Source organism: Mustela nivalis (assembly GCF_964662115.1).
Source record: "Mustela nivalis genome assembly, chromosome: 18".
In the NCBI taxonomy this organism is placed as follows: Eukaryota; Metazoa; Chordata; class Mammalia; order Carnivora; family Mustelidae; genus Mustela; species Mustela nivalis.
In genome coordinates, this window is record NC_139037.1 from 22,161,250 (window position 1) to 22,180,855 (window position 19,606).

General features: G+C 35.6%; 1 long non-coding RNA gene across 2 annotated transcripts in view; it reads left to right on the plus strand.

Moving 5' to 3' along the window:
• The window catches only part of LOC309853866, a 354,063-nt gene that overhangs the window by 47,581 nt on the left and 286,876 nt on the right, over positions 1-19,606 (plus strand). Inside the window, exon 2 of one of the 2 annotated variants that reach the window (XR_014306016.1) lies at positions 15,528-15,567. The exons of the other annotated variant lie outside the window; for it this stretch is intronic. This is a non-coding gene — a long non-coding RNA (uncharacterized lncRNA). The remainder of the gene's footprint in view (positions 1-15,527; positions 15,568-19,606) is intronic. 2 annotated transcript variants of the gene reach the window in all.

Below are 19,606 nucleotides of genomic sequence, written 5' to 3' on the forward strand. Positions count from 1 at the left end.
CAGACTCAGTGACTTAAACAACAGAAATTTACATTCTCATAGTTCCAGAGGCTCAAGGTCCAGGATTAAGGTATCAGCAGGTGTGTTACTACGGACAGCCACAGGGAAGGATCTGTTCCAGGCCTCTCTCTTCAGCTTGGAGATAACTATCTTTTCCCTATGGCTTCACATTGTTTTCCTATGTATATGTCTGTGTCTAGATTTTATTTTCTTATAAGGACTAGGGTCATTGACGTAGGGCCCTCCCTAAGGATCACATTAGGTCACATTCTGAGTTGGCAGGATTTCAGCATATGAAATTGGGGGAGGGGATACCATTCAGCCCATTGCAGGCAGTGATATCAAATTTCTTTTAAATACATTTACATAAATTTTATTTAAAAATTAAGTAGCAGCCAAGTATATATAAAGCACTTTTATTCTTGCCCATCAGAAAAGCAGTTAGCTTCTCCCTCTGCTATATCAAACATTGTATCAGTTGTATCAGTGATATAGCAGAAGACAAGTCATCAAAGATTTTGGGACATGATCCAGTGAACTATATTTAATGTTCACCCCGTGCCTAAAACAGTGCCTGGCATTCAGTAGGTGATCAATAGGTTATGTTACATACATAAAGAGTTCTCTTGGGTGGGAAGAAAACAGGAGAATAGTGAAATGAGGAAAAAGGTGCTCTGAAACAATCAGACAGAAAAAGTCAACTCCGAAGCTCTTCAACTTCGGTGGTGGAAGAGACATCGCATGTATCCATTAACATATGGATCCCCTACACTGGACTAGATGTGTTAGCAATAAACACATATATAAACATAGTTTTTTAAAACTATAAAAAATAATAAAGATCTTTACTGTCCTTAAAAGCTTTCCAATTTAGTGGAAGAGAAATAGGATCTGATACAAGTCAATGCAGGACTGCTTAGGAGGATAAGCGTGGAGTTCACTCTTTAAGGCATTTATCCCATTAAATGCAAGATCTTCCACTTCCTAGAAACAGCTATTTCATTGTGTGATAGTCCATTTTAAACATGTGATTGTTGATGAGTGACACCAACGGAATTTATTCCCAGGATCCCAGCCTGGCTTAATCTGCTTTGGTGAATGCTCCCTTACCTTACATTTGCCTTTTTATGCTTCTCCCTGATGTAACCTCACAGATGTCACCTCACAACTGTACTTTTACCCCTCCCTAAACCTGAACTATGTAAGAACAAATTTCTGATTGTTATATTGTAATGTATGTTAACTAATATTCTTTTGCACGTATCTGTGATATAATATATACTATTATCTGTATGATACATAAATACATATATATATTTATATTATATATAATAATATATAATATATATATTTTATGTTTATATTATATATAATAATATATATTATATAAATTATATATTATGTGTCTGTATATATCATATATATGATTTACAGGTGAGTTTAAGAAAAAGTGTTCCCTGTCCTGTTACAAGTATCTATGTTTGTAACAAATTTAGAATCTCTCATTTTCTATTTTAAAATAATAACAGTTAACCATTTATTGAAGGAGAGAGTTTAATAATACTGTAGGCAAATAAGTACACTGTAAAGACAATGAGAGCTATGGTTCATAGAACTCACTCTACTAGTATTTGTGGGGAAAAATGAAATTTAATAGTTAAAAAGTGAGTTGGATTTTCAGCATAAAATAGAAGCTAAAGAAAACTCTACTTACAACAACAAAAAATGATATAAATCATGTGTGCTATATTTTTAGGGCTTCGTGACCCAGATTACATTACGTGCTGTTAAATTATTCGTATTTTCCCTGACAGTGAGCAGGAACTCCTAAATTTTAATGGTACAAGTGTAAATTAGGATTACTTTTTGGGATAGCATCTCTGTAATATATATAAAAACTCATTTAAAAATTTGATGTATTTTAATTAATTGATACCAACTCCCATATATACCTTAACAATAAAGAACACATATTTATGAGCATGTGCATAAAGATGTATATTTCAGTGTTGTATCTAATAACATAGAGTCTAAAATGAATAAAGAATAAATATATATATATTTTTTTTTATTTTTTATTTTTTTAAACTTCTGAATTCTTCCCTCCTACCCCATTTCCACCGAGTCCTAAAATGAACCTTGAGATAATTCAGGTCTCTATTTTGCCATTCTGCGTTTCCTAGATTGGGGACTTCTTGCATTACTTGACAACATCTTCCCCTCTCGTTCCTTTTTTCTTTTAAGTTCTTTATTTTAAGTACAGCATAGTTAATATACAGCATTGTTTTAATTTCACGGGCACAGTATCATGATTCAGCAGCTCTCTACATTACTTCGTGCTCATCACATGAGATAAGGGGACTCTTTAATCTCCTTCCCCTACCAAGACACCTGGGTGTCTCATTCAGTTAAGCATCTGCCTTCCACTTGGGTCATGATCCCAGGACCCTGGGATGGAGTCCTATATCGGGCTCCCTGCTCCGTGGCAAGCCAGCTTCTCCTTCTCCTTCTGCCATCCTCCCTGCCTGTGCTCTCTGTCTCTATCAAGTAAATAAAGAAATGAAATCTTTAAAAAAAAATTCTCCTTCACCTATTTCACCCACCTACCTTCTGATCACATCAGTTTGTTGTCTATAGTTAAGAATCTGTTTCTTGGTTTCTCTCTCTTTTTCTTTGCTCATTTATTTCATTTCTTAAATTTTATATATGAGTGAGGTCGTTTGGTATTTGAGTTTCTTCGAATTATTTAGTTGAGCCTTATTTTCTCTAGCTCCATCTATTGTGTTCCAAATGGGAAGATTACATTTAGCCATTTTATTTATATACCACGTCTTCTTTATCCATTCATCTATCAGTGGATGCTTGGGTTGCTTGCCTGGTTGGCACTGTAATTAATGCTGCTATAAACATAGGGGTGCATATATCTCTCTGAATTAGTGTTTTTGTATTTTGGAGGTAAACACCCAGTGGTGTGATTACTAAATCATAGGGTAGCTCTATTTTTAACTGTTTGAGAAATCTCCACACTGTTTTTCATAGTGGTTGTCCCAGTTTGCATTCCTAGCAACAGTGAAAGAGGGTTCCTTTTTCTCCACATCATGCCAACACTTGTTTTTGGGTTGTTGAATTTAGCCATTCTGACAAATGTGAGGTAACAGCTCATATTACTTTTGGTTTGTATTTCTCTGATGGTGAGTATCTTTTCATGTGTCTATTGCCCATCTGTACGTGATCTTTGGAGAAATGTCTGTTCCTGTCTTCTGCCCACTTTTAATTGGATTATGGTAGGGGATGTTGAGTTGTACAAGTTCTTAATATATTCTGGATACTAACCCTTTGTCAGATATATCATTTGCAAATACCTTCTGCCATTCAGTAGTTTGCCTTTTAGTTTTTTAAAACTTTGTTATCTTTGATGTTCAGAAGCTTTTCATTTTGATGTAATCCCAATAGTTTATTTTTGCTTTTATTTCCCTTGTGTCTAGAGACATATCTAGAAAAATGTTGCTATGCTCAATGTTAGGGAAATTACTGCCTGTGCTCTCTTCAAGGATTCTTTTTTTTTTAAAAAAGATTTTATTTATTTATTTGACAGACAGAGATCACAAGTAGGCAGAGAGGCAGGCAGAGAGGAGGAAGCAGGCTCCCTGCTGAGCAGAGAGCCTGATGTGAGGATCGATCCCAGGACCCTGAGATCATGACCCGAGCCGAAGGCAGCGGCTTAACCCACTGAGCCACCCAGGCGCCCCTCTTCAAGGATTCTTTTATGGTTTCTGCTCCCACATTTAGGTCTTTAATCTGTTTTGAGTTTATTTTTGTGTATGGCAAAGTAAAGTGGTCCACTTTCATTCTTTTGCATATGGTTGTCCATTTTCCCTTACATCCTTTGTTGTAAAAGTCTCTTTTTTTCCATTATATATTCTTAACTCCTTTGCCAAAAATTAATTGACTATACAATCATGGGTTATAAAACCCATTATTTCTAGATTTTTCTATTTTGTTCCATTGATCTATGTGTCTGTTTTATGCCAGTACTACACTGCTTTGATCACAACTACTTTGTAATATAACTTAAAATCTAGAATTTTGATGCCTCCAGTTTTGCTTTTCTTTTTCAAGATTGCTTCAGCTATTTGGGGACTTTTGTAGTCACATACAGGTTTTAGGATTGTTTGTTCTAGTTATGTGAAAAGTGCTGATGGTATTTTGATATAGATCTGTAGGTAGCCTGATATTTTGATAGTGATCTGTAGATCGCTTTGGGTAGTATGGACATTTTAACATTCGTTCTTCCAACCTATAAACATGGATGTCGTTCCATTCCTTTGTTTTTATCTTCAATTTCCTTCATCAATATTTTATACTTTTCAGAGTACAGGTGTTTCACTTGTTTGGTTAGATTTATTTCTAGGTATCTTACTATTTTTAGTGTAATTATGAATGGGATTGTTTTCTTAGTTTCTCTTTCTACACCTTCATTATTGATATGTAGAAATGCAACAGCTTTCTGTACATTGATTTTGTATCCTGCGACTTTACTAATCTTGTTTATCAGTTTTAGTAGTTTTTTGGTAGAGTCTTTAGGGTTTTCTATATATGGTATCCTGTCATCTGCAAATAGTGAATTTTACTTCTTCCTTACAATGTGGATGCCCTCAGGCCTTTTATTTCTTTTTGTTGTCTAATTGTTGTGGCTTCGTCCTCCAGGACTATGTTGGATAAAAGTGGTGGCAGTGTCTTGTCTTGCCTTGTTCCAGACCTTTTAGGGGGGAAACTCTCAATTTTTCACCATTGATTATGATGTTAGCTTTGAGTTTTTCATATAAGGTCTTTATTATGTTTAAGTATGTTCCCTCTAGATCTACTTTGCTGAGGGATTTTATCATGAACGGATGTTGTACTTTGTCAAAGTTTTTTCTGTGTCTATTGAAATGATCATAGGGTTTTTATCCTTTCTCTCATTGATAGGACATACCACGTTGATTGTTCTGCAAATATGGAATCACCCCTGCATCCTGAGAATGAATCCCAGTTGATCATGGTGTATGATTTTTTTAAACATATTGTTAGATTCAATTTACTAGTATTTACTAGTATTTTGTTGAGGATTTTTGCATGTACACTATCAGAGATATTGGCCTAGTCCTCTCTTTTTTTGTGTTACTTCATCTGATTTTGGCATCAGGATGATTCTGACCTCACAGAATGAATTTGGAAGTTTTCGTTCCTCTTCTATTTTTTGGAATAGTTTAAGAAGAATAGGGGTTACCTCTTCATTACATTTTTGGTAGGATTTTCCTGTGAAGCCATCTTTCCTGGACTTCTGTTTTTTGGGAGTTTTTTGATTATTGATTCAGTTTCATTGCTGATAATCAATTCAAATCGAGTAAATTTGAAAATCATTGAATGAGACATACTGATAGCCCACATGGCAATAAAAAACTGTGTTCATAGTTATAAAAATATATCTGGATTTACATTTGAAAATCAGTCAAAATTTACCTGTGAGTAGCCTAAAGAAAAAACAATTTGGCAAAATCTATTCATGGTAAACAAAATTAAACTCTGAGTAAAACAGTGATAAAAAGAAACACTCTCAACCTGATAAAGAACACGTACAAAAAACCCACAGCTAATGTCACATTTAATGATGAGAGACTATATGTTCTTTCTCAAAGACTGCGAACAAGGCAAGGATGTCTGATCTCCTCACCCTTCATTGTAATGCAGGATGTATTGGCCAGTACAATGATGCAAGGAGGGGGGAGGATTGGATATGTAAAGAAGAAATAAAGCAAACTATCTCTGCTCATAGAGAAAATAATCATCTATGTAGAAAATCAAATGGAATATATAGAAAAGCTACTAGAACTATTAAGTAGGTTTAACCAGGTGGCAGGATACAAGAGAAATATATATAAAAAAATCAATGTATTTTTATATATTTTCAACAAACATTTGAAGCTAACTTCTTAAAATGGTTTAAACAACAACTGCAACAAAATAAACCTGAAAATACCAAGGCTGGTGAGGATAGCGAACAACTTAAATTCTCCTACACTGCTGGTAGGAATTCAAGGTCGTTTCATCACTTTGGAGAAAAAATCAATTGTAATTTCTTTTACAGTTAAACATACACTTACCATTTGAGCAATCCCAGCCCCAATTGTTTAACAAAGTGAAAGGAAAACATATGTTCACATAAAAACCTACATGTGAATATTTCTAGAGTGTTATTCATAATTACCATAACCTGGAAATAACCCAACTGTCTGTCACTGGTGGAAATATAAAAATAAAATCTGTAGGACATCACTCAATGGAATAATACTGAACAATCAATCATCCAATCAATAAAGAAAGAATTACTGATGCACACAATAGCATGGATATGTTTCAAATGAACTATGTCAAGGGAAAGAAAGTAGACTCTAAAGACAGACTCTAATGTATGACCCCATTTATATAACCTTCTTGTAAGGGTGGAACTGTATGGAAAGCAAACAAATTTGTGTCTGTAGGGGTTAGAGTTGGGAAGAATTATTGATCCCAAAAGGGCAGGAAGGGTTCATTTGTTGTTTTTTTTCTTTTTCATGTTGGGACTATATCTTGACTATGGTAGAGTTTACAGAACTATATGAGTTTGTCAACGTTCATAGAACTTTATAAGTGGAGTGAATTTTACTGTATAAATTATACCGAAAAAAAAAAAAGACTTAAAACATTAGTTTTCCAAAAAACTAATTGGAAAATTAGAAAAGAATATGAGCACTTCATATGTCAAAGGACATAAACAGACATTTCACAAAAGCATAAATTAAAATATCAAATAAAAGTTGTTTAGCTTCATTTATAATTGGATAAACATAAAAATTAAATTGATACTCTGATTTAGCTCACCATAATATCTGGTTCATGTTCTAGAAAACACATATTTTCATACTTCTATAATGAGCATGAAATTTGTTAAAATGCTTAAATGGGGTAATAGAGCAATATGCATCAGAATTCTGAAACAACTATAAATAATTGGTTAGGCCCTACAGATTCACTGAAGGAACAGGCAGCTATAAATATTCAAAAATTTATTAATAAAGACATTTATTCTAATATGAAAAACAGGAACACATTGAAAGTCCAAAAATAGGGAATGAGCAATATTAGTTGAATGTGTTTATAAAATGGAATAAAATATGAGAAGTCAAAATGAGAATATAGATACATATTTTCATATGGAAACGTTTTTTAGGACATATCACAAGCAAAATCTTAAAAAAAAAACAGTATATGTGTTAAGATCATTTTTAAGGCATGTATGTATATATACACACATCCCAAATAGTAATTATATGTATACATCCCTGTTTTCTTTTAAATTTTTTTTATTAACATATAATGAATTATTTGTTACAGGGGTACAGGCCTGTGATTCTTCAGTCTTAGACAATTCTCACCGCTCACCTTAGCATGTACCCTCCCCGATGTCCATCACCCAACCACCCCATTCCTCCCACCCCACTAGACTCCAGCAACCCTCAGTTTATCTCCTGAGATTAAGAGTCTCTTATGGTCTCTATCCCTCTCTGGTTTCATCCCGTTTCATTTTTTCCCATGATCCTCAATCTTGTTTCTCAAATTCCACATGTCAGTGAGATCATATGGTAATTGTCTTTCTCTGACTGACCTATTTCAGTAGTATGATACCCTCTCATTCCATCCACATTGTTGTAAATGGCAAGAGTTTATTTTTGATGGCTGCATAATATTCCATTATATATATATAAAATGGAATATTATATATATATAATATATATACCACTTCTTCTTTAACCATTCATCTGTTGATGGACATCTAGGCTCTTTCCATAGTTTGGCTATTGTAGACATTGCTGCTATAAACATTGGAGTGCATGTGCCCCTTTGGATCAGTACATTTGTGTCTTTGGGGTAAATACCCAGTAGTACAGTTGCTGGTTCATAGGGTAGCTCTAGTTTCCACTTTTTGAGGAACCTCCATACTATTTTCCAAAGTGGCTGCACAGCTTGCATTCTCACCAGCAGTGTAGGAGGGTTCCCCTTTCTCCACATCCTCACCAGTGTCTGTCATTTCTTGACTTGCTAATTTTTGCCATTCTGACTGTTGTGAAGAGGTATCTCACTGTGGTTTTGGTTTGTATTTCCCTAATGGCAAGTGATGTGAAGCGCTTTTTCATGTGTCTTTTGGCCATTTGGATGTTTTCTTTGCAGAAATGTCTGTTCATGTCTTCTGCCCATTTCTTGATAGATTATTTGTTCTTTGGGTGTTGAGTTTGGTAAGTTCTTTATAGATTTTGGATACTAGCCCTTTATTTGATATGTCATTTGCAAATATCTTCTCCTATTCCGTCAGTTGTCTATTGGTTTTTTTGAGCGTTTCCTTTGCTGTGCAAAAGATTTTGATCTTGATGAAGTCCCAATAGTTCATTTTTGCCCTTGCTTCCCTTGTCTTTGGTGATGTTTCTGGGAAGAAGTTGCTGCTGAGGTTGAAGAGGTTGCTGCCTGTGTTCTCCTCAAAGATTTTGAAGGATTCATGTCTCACATTAAGATCTTTGATCCATTTTGAGTCTATTTTTTGTGTGTGGTGTAAGGAAATGGTCAGTTTCATTCTTCCGCATGTGGCTGTCCAATTTTCCCAACACCATTTGTTGAAGAGACTGTCTTTTTTCCATTGGACTTTCTTTCCTGCTTGTTGAAGATTAGTTGACTATAGAGTTGTGGGTCCATTGCTGGGCTTTGTATTCTGTTCCATTGATCTATGTGTCTGTTTTTGTGCTAGTACCATCCTGTCTTGATGATGACAGCTTTTTAATAGAGCTGGAAGTCTGGAATTGTGATGTGACCAGCTTTGGTTTACTCTTTCTACAACCCTCTGGCTATTTGGTGGCCTTTTCTGGTTCTATACAAATTTTTGGATTATTTTTTCCATTTCTGTGAAAAAAGTTGATGGTTTTTTGATAAGGATTGCACTAAACATGTAGATTGCTCTAGGTAGCATAGATATTTTCACAATATTTGTTCTTCCAATCCATAAGCATGGCATGTTTTTCCATTTCTTAGTGTCTTCCTCAATTCCTTTCATGAGTACTTATAGTTTTCTGAGTACAGATTCTTTGCCTCTTTGGTTAGGTTTATTCCTATGTATTTAATGGTTTGGGGTGCAGTTATAAATGGTATCAACTCCTTACTGTCTCTTTCTTCTGTCTTGTTCATGGTGTATAGAAATGCAACTGAGTTCTGTGCAGTAATTTTATATCCTGCCACTTTATTGAATTCCTGTATGAGTTCTTGCAGTTTTGGGATAAAGTTTTTTGGGTTTTCTACCTAAAGGATCATATCATCTGCGAAGAGTAAGAGTTTGACTTCTTTGCTGATTTGGATGCCTTTTATTTCTTTTTGTTTTCTGATTGCTGAGGCTAGGACTTCCAGTACTATGTTGAAAAGCAGTGGTGATAGTGGGAATCCCTGTCTTGTAGATGAGAATGAAAATGGTGGCCTCCCAATCTTTCAGGAGTTGAGAGCTCAGGACCCCACTCCTCAATGTGTCCTCAGAGAAAAGCAGTCAACCACTCCTCTCTCCTTGGTCTCTGGCTGGACTCTGTGCTCACCTGGCCTGTGACAGAGTGTTTCTACCTCTGGCACATGACGCTCTTGGGAGTCTCCAACCCCAACAGATTCCTGTGGTGTGTTCTCACACCACTCTTCCCAGAGGAGGAAGGGTAGTGTCCTCAGATCTGTTTCTTGTTGGACCCCTGCTCGAAGAGCAGTGGCTGGGCTCTGCTGTGAATTCTGGTTATGGCAATGCTGAGCAGAGAGCCCACTCCTCAGCTCCACCTTTGCAGCTGTTTTTCCCACTCTGATACCTGGGAGGTCTGCCACACTCAGGCATCCTCAGTCTTTCTGTGGTCATGAGGGCCCCGAGGCCACGCTGTTCCATCGAGTGTCTGATCCCCTGCTCAACCACGGGAACAATGTCCCTCAGGGGAGCAGACTTCTAAAACCTCCAATCTTGTGCCCTACTGCTCTTTCACTTGCTGGTACCCCACGGAAGGAGGCTCCCCCCTCCCCCCCTGCAGTCTATCTTCCCGTATATCACCTCAGATTCACTTCTCCACATGTCCTACCTTTGAGAAAGTGGTCGTTTTTCTGTTCACAGAGTTGCTGCTATTCTTTTCTTCGATCTCCTGTTGAGTTCACAAGTGTTCAGAATGGTTTGATAACTATCTAGCTGAATTCCTGGGACCAGATAAAATTTAGGTCTCCTACCCCTCTGCCATCTTGGAGCCCTCCCCTACACCACTGTTTTATACCACCATCTATTTTCTCATTCTCTTTTAGTGTGTACCACAAAAAGGTGTTCAAATGGCACACACTGTGTTGATTTCTCAATTTGACTTTCATGTGTTTCTGAATAAATTATATTACCATATCCTATATGTAAGATACAAAATTGGATCCCGATATATAATATATAACTGTGTAAATTAAGTAAATAAAATATGCCTATGAAGAAACTAGAAAGAAGTACTCGGATTACATATCTCTGGATGGTGGAATAAAAAAAAAATTGTTACATGTTCCATTGTTGACATGTATACATGGACACAAATGCACACACCAACAGTATCTATAGGGAGCAAAACAAAAACAAAAACAAAAAGCCTAGTGATTAAATTTTTGATGGTTTTATTTGAATATATATGTCAAATTTGTTTATTGCAGGCTACTAAATCTCAGAACCAAGTCCTTATAGCACTATTTAATAGTGTGTAATATCAGACAAACTACAGTTCTGCTCCTTATTTGCAAATTCCATGTTTGCACGTTTGCCTGTTCATGACTCGTACTTTCATGGTCATTCACAGTTATGTACAAAGCAGTAAAAAATTTGAGTTGTTTTACCCATATGTTTCCAGCTGAGGTTGAACATGGAGAAGCTCCGCCTTCTTTTTTCAGCTTTTATATTGCAAACAAGTAACTTCTTTTATGGTCTGTTTAATGCCATATCCTTTTGCATTTATTTACTTTTGTTGATGATTTTGCTGTTTAAAATGGTTCTCAAGTATAGTGCTGTTTAGTGTTCTAAAAGCAAAAAAGTTAAGATATACCTTATAGAGAAAATGCAGTTGACCTTGAATAACACATGTTTAAATCATATGGTTTCACTTATATGGATTTTTTAATATAAATACACCACAATATTATAAATCTATTTTCTCTTCCTTATCATCTTCATAACAGTTCTTTTCTGTAGGTGTACTGTAAGAATACAGCAATGATACATATAACATATAAGTGTTGATCAACTGTTTATATTATTGGTAAGACTTCTGATAAACAGTATGCTGTTCATACATAAGGTTTGGGAGAGTCAAAGTTGTACAAGGATTTTCAACTGTCATAGAGCTATGGGTTTGAGAATTCAATAAAAATGAATTAAGGAATTGTCATAATTTATTCAACATATAGGTATTCTATATATATATATAATATATATATATATAAAATATATAGGTATTCCATAGGTATTCCACTTATAGATATAAATGCTTAGAAAGTTTCCAGTGCTGTACTAGACCATAGCACAAAGGCAAGATATGACCCTTGTCTTCATAGAAGGATTCTATTTTGAAGAGACAAAGCAAATAAAATACAGATATCTGTAATGATATGTAATATAATGTAATGCTATGAGTGACACAAATGGGGTTAGTGATAGAAAACATAAAGGACCATATGCTAAGCCAAGCAGCCCAAAACCTATGGAATGACAAGCTCAAGGTTCGGTATTCTTCTGGGCCTCAAATGGAGGACAGCAAGCACAGAGCATGGAGGAAGGGCCAAAATGCCCAAGAGGTGGAAGGAAACAGATCATGCATGTCCGCATCCTAGGATATGTCCTCACTAAGTACTTTATACAACACAATAGAATAAAAGCACTTTATAAAATCAGAAAACTTTGTATAAGCCAAGGCACCATAGGGAATTATTTGTTCCCTTTTTACATGGTGTCAGGGTAGCTGGGGAAGATACTCTTGAGGGATGTCAAATCCTAGTCTTCCATATGGGAAAAAGCTTCATAAAAATAAATTGCTCTTTGTTGAAAGAGACCACAGCCCCATTTATCTCTTCATACCTCTGAAGTGTAATAGGTAACATATCTTGCAGGGATTGCTATGGTAAAGACAGACTTTTTCATAGGATACAAGAGTAAGCTGATACTTCTAGGCAATGTTATGTTATTGGGATGGAAGACTTTAGTTTTATATATATCTTTTAAACTTCATTCTTACAAAGCCTATTATTCCTGACCCTAGAACACTGATTTCTTTTTTTTCCCCCCTTCTTCCTGTATGTATTAGGTTTTTTTTTTTTTTTAAAGATTTTATTTATTTATTTGACAGAGAGAATCACAAGTAGGCAGAGAGGCAGGTGGAGAGAGAGAGGAGGAAGCAGGCTCTTCGCTGAGCAAAGAGCCCGATGCGGGACTCGATCCCAGGACCCTGAGATCATGACCTGAGCCGAAGGCAGCGGCTTAACCCACTGAGCCACCCAGGCACCCTGTATTAGGTTTTTGAGCAGGTTCCTTTCCCTCTGTATTTGAAATGAGATGTTCTTATGGTGATATCTTTGTAACTCAAATTAATAATGCTGAAGAGTGATCAGGATTTGATGGTTATACAATAGTTCTCTGGGGAAAAATATTACTATATTTAGAGAGGAAAATTTTGTTTTCAGTAATAAGCACATTCTAGCCACATAATATAAGTTGGATATTATTGCAAGAGATTCTTTGTGCCCCTAGAGGTATTTAAAGGGCCTTAGGGCTGCTTCCAGGCCCTTCGACCCACAGTCCACAGATAGTCTTGCAGGTCCAAAGGTCTAGTGGGGGATACTTCTGTCTGTACCTCAGAAAGTCCATTTGGCCCTCTCTACAGCGTTTCCCCACCCAGCTGGAGCACTCTCGTCTGACCAGGGTCCTTGAAGGGTACGTGCCCATTCATGCCTCCAGAGCCAGATCTGCAGAGCTGAATCTTGACTGTACTTCCTGAAACACCTCTGGGACTTGCCTCCAGCCCTGCTCAGTCAATGGTTTAAGCCCTTTACTTCCCACCCAGGGACCCATCCAGTGACCTGACATTAGCCCTCCAAAGTACCTGGAAGGAAACTACATTCATCTGAATATGTGGTAATAGACCCATTGTCTGAGGGCCCAACTGTGGACACTGAAATAGGTCCTTATTCCAGTACCACTATTTAAATGAACTCAAAGACATATATGATGGATAAAGTTAGAAGAATGAAAGACGACTCAGAATAATTTTATTATTACACATGCACACATTCACTTAAAATAAAGGACATCCACACTAAGAACAACAGAGGTTTTGCAGATGTGGGATCAGACTATCTCATTTGGAAGACTTCATAATCAGGAAAAGTTTTACTAAATAGGGTAACTGAGAAGAACTTTTAGTAAAAATAGGGGAAAGAAACTTCCCAGGGAGCAGGGAGCATAGGAGTGTTGTGTAGCGGTCAGTATCACGGGCTTTGGAGTTACGGGCCTCCTAGAAACCCCAGTTCTGACACTATCTTAGAAAATTTATATAATATCTTTTTGTTTTTTAATCCAAAAATAAAAGTAATTTTTAAAATTATAAGTATCTAGTACATACGTTTTGAAAATTGTATTAATTTGAAATTTGAAATCTTTAAAATTATAAGTATCTAGTACATACATTTTGAAAATTGTATTAATCATACCTGATTAATACTTATTTACTTGAAATCTCAGCATAAACATTGTTTACTCAAGCAAATCTTTTTTGACCAAGCAATGCTTGGTTAGGGTGTTCTCTATAAATATCTCTGCTATAAAATTTTGCATGATGGCAGTTACTTATTTTTTGTCCCTTTTCCTGATTTGACAATGAAACTCAACTCTATCAAGGAAGGTTCATGCCTGTCCTCATATAGGATGCTGGCCCCTAGCACAGTGCCTGGCCCTTGAATCATTTGTTGCTGACTAGCTATTCTCAGAGACCATTTGGTAGGCATGGCACATTGTCAGAAGGGAAGAATAACTCCCTTTAGGCAGTGTTGGTCTGAAGTCCATGATAAATCAGTCTAGAATATAAATCTATCTGACTTTTCCAGTGAAAGAGCAATAAAGCATCATCTTATGGAAATTTTTAAGTGACACCAAATGGTAGCAAAAGAAAGTCAAGTGAAGAATTGTTCAGGAACTGTGACAGAAGATCCTCCACTGATTTCTCAAACAGCCTCAGAGAATTAAAAATAAAAAATCAATGTGCAACACTATTGAAGGGAAAAAAAAAAAGAAAACAAAACTTGTCCCCATAAAGTTAAATACATTACAATTCACACTCTCTATAAACTGGATTATAGTCTGTGAGGCACATGTCTAACAGAGGAACATGTCTAGCACCTCAATCTAGTAAGGAAAAAAAAAAAAAAGAAACGTGACGTGTATCTTTTTTAGGCGTGCTTTATGATGTATAGCAGAGAGGCAGTTGGCTCTGTCTCAATATTTCAGAGACTGGAGCTTGGTGACATTTTTCTGTTGGAGGGAACTCATTACTACTTCCTTGCAATAGGAAAGTATTGCACAATTGGCATTAGACGTGTTTTAAGGACTGAGAGTTGATTTATAGTGAGAAATCACAGCAATTAAATATGTGCTATAAAAAATCTTAGGTGTATAACTGTCTAATATCTGAGGGTTATGAATACTAAGACAAAAAAGGAATTTTTGAGATGATAAAAAGAATTTTATAAAGAATAATAAGATGAAATTGAGAGATTAGAGGTGCTTTTGCCTGGGAACATATCCCACTAGCTATCTTCTTCAATGTACCAGTTTCCTAGGGGTACTGTAACAAAGTACAAAGAACTAGGTGGCTTAAAATAATAGAAATGTATTGTGTCACATGTCTGGAGTCTAGAATGGCAAACTCAAGTTGTCATCAGGGACACCCTCTTTTAGGACAAAGGCTCTGGAGTAGACTCTGCCCCATACCTTTCTCTCACTTTCTGGTGTCACCAGCAAAATTTGGAACTTATTTATGTTGCAGCTGTGTGAGTCCAGTCTTCACATCTGCCTTGACATGACATTCTTTTTCTTTGTTTTTACATCATCATATTGGGAGGACACTGGTCATATTGTATTAAGATCCCACCCTATCCGAGTATGACCCCATCTTAACTAATCTGCAATGACCCTATTACCAAATAAGGTCACATTCTGATGTATTGGAGATTAGGACTTCAACAGAGCTTTTGTGGGTGTCGGGAATTAATCTGTAACATTCTGGGATGTTGTGTTTCTTTTCTTCTTGTTTTGTTTTATTGTTGTGTTGTTGCTTTATTTCATTTTGGGTTTTTGGGTCAAAAAACTTTAATTTGTCTTTTGGTTCAGTGGTTGTTTAAGAGAGTACTGTTTAATTTCTATTCTTTTGTGAATTTTCCAGGTTTCCTCTTGTTATTGACTTCTAATTTCATGCAGCCAAGGTAAGAGAAGATACTTGGTATGATTTCAGTCTTTAGTTTGCTAAGGCTTGTTTTGTAGCTTAACATACGGTCTGTCTAAAATGTTCCATGAGCACTTGCAATGAATGTGTATTCTGCTATTACTGTATGAAATGTTCTGTAAATATCTGTTAGTTGCATTTGGTCTATAGTGTTGTTCAAATTTGCTGTTTCTTTTTTGATTGTCTGTCTGGACTATCTATGCATTGTTGAGTGGGGTATTAAAGTCTCCAAATATTATATGACTATTTATTTCTCTGTTTAGCTCTGTTAGTTTCTGCTTCATATATTTAGGTGCCCCAATGTTGGGTGCATAAATATTTACAGCTGGTATATCTTCTTGATGTATTCACTTATTAATCATTATTTAATGATCTTATTTCCTTTTGCCATTTTAGTGTAAAGTCTATTTTGCTTCATATTAGTATAACTACCCTGTGTGGATTTTTTGTTTGTTGGGTTTTTTTTTTTGTTTGTTTATTTGTTTGTTTTTTGTTTTGGGGGTTTTTTTTTCTGGTTACATTTGCTTGAAATGTCTTTTTTCCATCCATTTACTCTGTTCATGTGTATCTTGGAGGTGAAAGTGAGTCTTTTATAGGCAACATCTTGAATCATGTGTTAATCCATTCAGCCATCCTCTTTTTCTTTTAATTAGAGAATTTAATCTCTTTACATTTAAAGTAATTATCGATAGTGAAGGACTTAGCATTGCAATTTTGTTGTATTTTCTGGTTGCTCTGTGGATGTGTTTTTCCTTGTTTCTTATCCTACTCTCATTTTTGTGTTTTGATGTCTTTTGGCATCAGTGTGCTTTTACTTTTTTTATCTTGTTCTTTTGTGTAATTACTATAAGGTTTCTCCTTGTGTTTACCATGAGGCTTATATAAAACTTATAACACTGTATTTTAAACTGATTATAACAATTTAACCTTAATATAATTTGTAAACTTTATACTTTTCCTTTTCCTCCCCCTCATATTTTAGATTATTGCTGTTATAATTTATATGTTTTTCATAATGTGTAACTAAAAACAGATTGTTGTGGTTGTAGCTCTTTTTACTCCTTTTTTTTTTTTAACTTTTGAACTGGAGTTGTAAGTGAATTATGCACCACTATTACCATATTGCAGAATCTGACTATGACCATATATTTAATATTACCCATGAGATCTACACTACCTATTTATGTTTTATGATGTTAATTAGCATTATAGAATGTTTCTTTTGGTTTTGTCCCAAACTTAATGGGAAGCTGAATTTAAACAGCCAGGAAAGATCTTATCAACTATTCTCATATTTTTAAGAAGGCCTGCTCTTTTCCTCCAAGACATACTCTTTTTTAATTTAAATAAACTTAGCCTACCCTCCATAAGGTATTTACCATCAGCTGCCATACTTCTCCTGTATGTTCACATGCAGCATAAAATCAAATCCCTATTTGCACAAAAATGATCAGTTTTCTTCCAGCCAGAAGAAATTTGGTGTTTCTGAATGTCTTGTAATCTCCCAGGATAAGCTGAGATAAGCTTTTGCTTTCTCCTTGTATATTTCATCAAGAGCTCCCTATGGTCCTATCAGACAGTCCCATAAACAGATTTCTAAGTACATCATCCACCAAGAGGCTCAGCAAGAATCTCCCCCAAACTCATTATACTGTTCGAAAGGGAGGAAAGCATGTAACAAAACAAAACAGAAAACAAAACTGGCAAGAGTTAATTTGTTAAAGAAGAAGAAGAGGGGATTAAACTGTTCCCATATTTCTTTCTTATCTTTGCCTGAGAAAAGATAAATATACATATATGTCTTTCTATTTTGAACATTAGGTTAAACACAATAGCTGTTGCTCATTGCTCATTTCAGTCAATATTAATCCCTTGATCACTTCTGCATAGATTAATAAAGTTCCCACCCCACCTTCACCTCCAGCCTTGTCTCCAGAAAATATCCATGACTATCGTCTATCAGGTTTTCAGAGAAGAAAATTATTTTAAGCCTAGTTCAGGAATATATGTCAGTTCCCTGTATGAGAAAAATATATATATATTTCTGAATAATTTTTTCTGTCTAAATGCTAGGAACATAGTAAAGGCAGATTTCCCTTACAAACTTATAAAACATACCTATTCATAAGTAAACAAACCAGGGCAGTGAGCTAGGGCAGGTTCTCCACAGCCTCCAGAAACTTCTTATAGTTTCTCCTATAGATAATACATATAACCTTTTTCATTGTATTTTGGAAATTATAATTTTTCCCAAAATTGATTTTTTTTAAGATTTTATTTATTTATTTGACAGACAGAGATCATAGGCAGGCAGATAGACAGGCAGAGAGAGAGAGGGAGGAAGCAAGCTCCCTGCTGAGCAGAGAGCTCGAGGTGGGACTCCATTCCAGAACCCTGGGATCATGACCTGAGCCAAAGGCGAGGCCTTACCCCACTGAACCACCCAGGTGCCCCCCAATATTGAATTTTTGAATCGTGGATTTGTGATTCACTGTTTCTTAGATAAATTTGATCTCTACCATCATGGCCTATAAAGAGTTACATTTTATTTCTTTTCTTCTTTTTATTAACAAGTGAAATGTTCATTGTCAGTAATCTAGATTTGTGATAATACAGATGATGACCAAAAAAAAAAAAAAACACACACACACAAAAGCTTTAAACTTCACTCCAGTGAAGTGTAAAGCTCCAGTATTCAGTCCGTAGAAACCAATGATATGCACTAATGACTGAGCACTCAGTATGAACATCGTATGTTCATATTGTGATAAGTAGCAACCTTTCTTTAGGAATGTTAGAATTCTGTTATTTGTTTTACATCCCTAAACCATGTGTATTCCTTTGTTACAAATTCATAAACACCTCTCTCTGCTAGTATATATCTGTGGATATCTCTTTCTTCAATTCCTTATTAAAGATAGGCAATTAATGTTTCTCTGCTTCACAATTCTAAAGAAGCAGATGACCATTGTGAATAAGTGCTATCTTCCTTCAAAGGAGTGGCAGTACTCTCTACCAAGAATTCTCTTTCATCAATTATTATTAGAAATTAGAGTTGAAGAGTTGCATTGACATATTGTGTGAGTAACATGATAGGAGGTGGGGAAAGATAGAAAGAGACAGACAGACAGAGATTAATTCATCATTTCATGTGCAATGTTATATTTGAAATCACTTGCCATGCAAATCTGGATTTTCATTTTTCATAACCTAGGATCCATCTGGAAACAGAGAGATCATCCACTCATGGAAGAAAAGAGGCTTTTTAATAGGTGGGTGGTAGATGAAACATGTGGAAGAATGGCAGGACCCCTGCTAGCAACTACACAATGCCATTCATATTCAAATATATTGCCATAATGTAGGTCAAATGCTGCTTAAACCTGTGCTTTTCTAACAATATCTCATTCTATCCAGATATCTGCAGACCTTGTCTGATGGAGGCTGGTTCTCAGAAATGTATAATGTTTCAAAATTCCTTAACATGACAATAGCATAATCAGTCCTTTCCAGTACATGCTACTGAATTGAAAATTAAAAAAAAAAAAGTTCTCAAATTAGTGTATATGTTATAGCTTTTTGCTGTTGTTTTGCCAGTAACATTTTTAGATATACAGAATCTTTTCACTATTTGAAATTTAAATGGAGAGGAAAGTCATTAGTAGAACTTTGTGGCAAAGGTCAAGAAGTGAATGAGAGAAAAAAGGAAGAAGACATTTCATTGGCTCTGTGATAGTTCACCAGTCTCTCTATATCAAATCAAAATTCAACTGTAAAAGTAATTTGATTGTGATCCTGCATCTGAGATCCTGAATTTATTTTTTACCATGTATGTTTCCCTAATCTTATGTCTTTGATTCCCAAAATACACTCCATAAAAATTTACATGTCCACAATATGCTTCTGCTTATCTTGTGGAAGCCAATCCACAGTTTTCAACAGATTGGCAAAAATCTTTTGCAAAGAAGGCTAAGGTTCCTGGCTAGAGGACATTATGTCAGAACCCTTTGTGGTAAAGG